The 4731-nt window shown below is 39.6% G+C and overlaps 1 pseudogene; it reads left to right on the forward strand.

The window, feature by feature from the left end:
* The first annotated feature begins 656 nt into the window (after window positions 1-656).
* On the forward strand, window positions 657-3432 carry LOC149230710 (subtilisin-like protease SBT1.7 pseudogene; annotated as a pseudogene).
* Window positions 3433-4731: the final 1299 nt, after the last annotated feature.

The raw sequence follows: 4731 nt of genomic DNA on the forward strand, positions 1-4731 counted from the left end.
TTTTCCAAAAATTCTCCATTTTACTATTTACTTAAATTTACTATCTATTTATATAAATAAAATTTTATATTTTATTAATTTAAAAATAGATTAGTTACGGAAGAAAATACCTATAAGCGAGACATTTCGTATAAATACCGCCACAAATTAAAAAGTCTAAATTGAATTAATAAAATAAATATATAAAAATTCAAAAATAATAATATCAATAAAAAATTATAATAAAATAAAATAATCCTAAATATTTTGAACTTTTCCCACCTTATCCTCTGCTAAAGCCTAAAACATGATCCGAACGCGAGTCCAATTTAATGTCCCACGGCTCTTCCCCTGTTAAGGTCGTGGAAATTTTATTGACTAAAAATGGCATCTAAAACCCAGTATCCTCGAACACGACATATTGACTAAAAATGGCATCTAAAACCCTGTATCCATTAAAAGCCAATGTAGTTGTTCTTCGACCAAATATTCCACATCATGTTTCTCTCAGTTGAATGCAACTGACAGCGAGATATCCCATCATCTCTTTATGTAAACGCGTTCTCATTTTCTTTTGTCAAGCAGGAAGCATGATTCAACAAAATTTCTCAATTACATGGAATTTACCTGGAATATTATACACGCTCTTTCCTATAAATTTAGACATGCATCGCATGAATTCTCGGCAAGGAATGAGCTCTAGGGATTAAGTCCCTCTTTGTGCGTGATTTCATTGCTGCCATTTTGTATCATATCGCTGCTAGTGATATGGAGATTATTAAGGCTTGTAACTGCGCAATTGTCTTGGTGATCATTAGTTTAGTGCTGCCTTCACCGGCGTTGGCTACGTCTAGTGATGATGATGAGGAGATCAAATCTTATATTGTTTACATGGACAAATCCATGAAACCCCGTCATTTCAGCCTCCACCAACACTGGTACGCTTCAATGATAGACCAGGTTTCAGGATCCAAATCGGATCCCACTGCTATGCTATACATGTACGATACGGTGATGCATGGCTTTTCTGCCAAGCTGACCAGCACAGGCGCTCAAGCTATGCTGAATATGGATGGATGCTTGGCTGTATTGCCGGACTCTGTCGGTAGGCTTCATACTACTCGGACCCCGGAATTTCTGGGGTTGAGCTCTACTGATGGTCTATGGCCATTGTCGCATTACGGTGATGACGTCATCGTGGGCGTGGTGGATACAGGAATATGGCCCGAGAGCAAGAGCTTCAGCGATCATGGCCTAAGTACTCCCGCGCCCGCGAAATGGAAGGGAGAGTGTGAAGTGGGTTCCGACTTCAATGCGTCCCACTGTAATAATAAACTCATTGGAGCCCGTTACTTTGTCAAAGGATATGAAGCCAAGCACGGTCGTGTCCACGGAAAAGACGATTACAGATCTCCTCGGGGTGCCGAAGGACATGGTACGCACACTTCCTCTACTGCGGCCGGATCGGAGGTGCCTGCTTCCAGCTTTCTTGGTTTCGCCGGAGGGACGGCTAGAGGTATGGCTACCAAAGCTCGATTGGCCGTCTATAAAGTCTGTTGGGCTCTGGGCTGCGTAACTTCAGATGTGCTTGCGGGAATGGAGGCGGCTGTTTCGGACGGAGTCGACATGTTATCGATATCACTCGGCATCGTTAGCGATGCCGCTTATTATGATGATATTATAGCAATTGGTGCTCTGGGAGCGACTGAGAAGGGTGTTTTTGTCTCGTGTTCGGCCGGTAATTCAGGGCCTTATGAGATTTTCAACACGGCGCCATGGATAACCACCGTAGGCGCCAGCACCATCGACAGAGAGTTCCCGGCTCCCGTCGTGCTTGGCAACGGCAAAAGCTACATGGGCTTCGCCCTCAACAAAGACTTGTCTCTGGCCAACGAGCAATTGCCTTTGGTATACGGGAAAACCGCCTCGAGTAAGAACTATGCAAATTTCTGCATTAATGGAACCCTTCATCCCGATAGGGTCCGTGGAAAAATTGTACTCTGTGATCTTGGAGAAGTCGGAACTATAGAAATAGGACTGGTCGTGCAGCGAGCCGGCGGTGCGGGGATGATTCTAGTTAATCAGGATGAAGATGGAGACTATTCGCCGACCAGACATTATCTGTTACAGGCGACCACGGTGGGTCCCAAGGCCGGGGAATACATAAAAGCTTACATAAACACGAGTACAAATCCTATGGCAACTATGAAATTGGAGGGGCTGACTGTAATTGGTAAAGCACGAGCTCCGGTCGTAACAGCATTTTCGTCCAGAGGGCCGAATACCATCGTTCCGGAGATCCTTAAACCGGACCTGATTGCTCCGGGAGTCAACATATTGGCGGCGTGGACAGGGCACGCGGGGCCAACGTACTCCGACAAGGAAAGAGTAGATTTCAATATAATCTCTGGGACATCGATGTCTTGCCCTCATGTGACCGGCCTCGCGGCGCTTATACGCGCTGCTCATCCGGCATGGACACCCGCAGCAATAAAATCGGCTCTCATGACATCTTCGGTGCTATTCGACAACCGCAAAAGCCCTATAAGGGACGCATTCACCGCTTTACCGGCAAACGCCTTTGCAATGGGCGCGGGTCATGTGAATCCCAATGCTGCCTTGGATCCCGGTCTCCTCTATGATCTTGGAATGGACGACTACGTTAGCTTTCTCTGTACCCTAAATTACACAGCAAAGCAAATTCATATTCTGACAAGGCAGGCAACATCCTGCCCCAAATTACGCTCCGCGCCGGGAGATCTCAACTATCCATCATTCTCGGTGGTGTTTAAGCCGCGTAGTTTGGTTCGTGTTACGAGGAGAACCGTGACGAACGTTGGAGGAGCACCGTCTGTATATGAAATGGCAGTCGAGAGCCCTGAAAACGTAAATATAACCGTGCAGCCAACGACGCTCGCCTTCGAAAAGCAAAACCAGAAGGCGACTTATACAGTGACATTTGAAAGCAAAATTGCAGCTGACCACAAACCTAACGGACGCCAAGCCTTCGGTCAAATATTGTGGAAATGCGTGAAGGGCGGAACGCAAGTTGTTCGCAGTCCTGTGGCCATAGCCTGGACAGTGGAGTGATGAAGAATGAGTGGACTGGCCCAGTTGTTCGTCTGTGGGCCTGTAGTTTGAATAAAAGTAGAAGCCATCCATCCATGAAGATGTAACGCATTTTGTTTTGTTTTTACGTCGGTACAACGACACGACACCACGGGGTCTTCCAACTTCCAGTCATTGTAGGCTTACCTTACTCCATGATCTTCTTCATGCTTACTTGTCAATTTCTATTACCTGTAAAATGAAAATATCCTGTTGCCAGTAAAATAAAAATGTGATACAGGAAATGTTTTCAAAGTTGTTAGACTATGCATTTCACTTTATGCGAAACCAATAAATTCGCTTATGCAAATACTTTTTCCATCTAGGAAAAAAACTTCTGTTTTATATTATGATTAAAACCGTACATATTTATATTTATGATGGACAGATCGCCATTCATAAATCTTCTAAGATCTACAATTTGATTATAGATCTTTGAAACTGTATACTAATATCAGTAATTATGAATCTATATATTCTCTGTCTCATTCACAATATATCACAGAATTACAGTAAAAGAATCTATAAAACTAGAATGTATCTCGGATCATTTACATGCTCTGTATATAACTACATTAAAATAAACATTTCTCTTATCTTTTTTATGTTAATATTACAAACACAAATGTGACCAAACAATTCACTTATTACAAATCTAAAGGTGCGAGTTTGACAACTTTCTATATAGGTGGTTTTTATCTGCAATCTCTCTCTCATGAAACTGCAAACCAATTATAAATTATGGGTCAATTTCAACTGCTGCTTTTAGGTCTCAATCTCGTGAGGATGTTGAATTCCACAAAGAAGTAATATACGAAGTCTATCGTATAAAGCACTTGAAAGCCAGTATTAACCCATAATATATCATGAGCAAATATTAGTAATAAAAAAACCTCTGTAACACCATGTTCTTGTTTTAACTAATTAATTTTCCACTTATAACTTGGTTATATTATAATGAATATTATAATAACCTAAAAAATTTAACAATTCTACCCATACACATGGAAAAGTTTTGACCTAATCTCCTACCATCATTCCATAGCAATTTAATCCCGTGTATATTTAATCCAGAGTATTTAATTATTATGATTATAATTCTTTTATATAGTTTCTAATTTATTTAATCATATTTTATTAAATATAATTTTTTTTTATTTTTTATTTTTTATTTTTTAGTTGTTTGGGGTATATGTATTAATTTTAATGAAAATGTTGATTTTTACACATGACAATTTAATCCAGAGTATTTAATTATTATGATTATAACTTTTGTATATAATTTAATTTATTTAATCATATTTTGTTAAATACTATAATTCTTTATGAGAAATTTTTCGGTATAAATCACATAATATTTCATTTGTCCCGACGATGAACTATACTAGTTGGGTCGGAACGCGTAACAAATGAAATATCATGTGATTTACGCCGAAAAATCTCTCATAAAAACTTAATATGGATCACAAAAGCCTCAATTCAACAATTATAATTCTTGTATATAATTGTTTGGGGTAGACACATTAATTTTAGTGAAAATGTTTATTTTTAATTATATTTGATTTTTTGCATTAGATATATTGATTTGGGTGTAGATGTTGGCTTCTAATCTTATTTGATTGCTTGCATGATATACATTGATAG

The sequence above is a fragment of the Pinus tabuliformis genome, chromosome J (assembly GCF_031772625.1).
Source record: "Pinus tabuliformis cultivar Carrire ecotype Pingquan chromosome J, CPIR1, whole genome shotgun sequence".
Classification (NCBI taxonomy): domain Eukaryota; kingdom Viridiplantae; phylum Streptophyta; class Pinopsida; order Pinales; family Pinaceae; genus Pinus; species Pinus tabuliformis.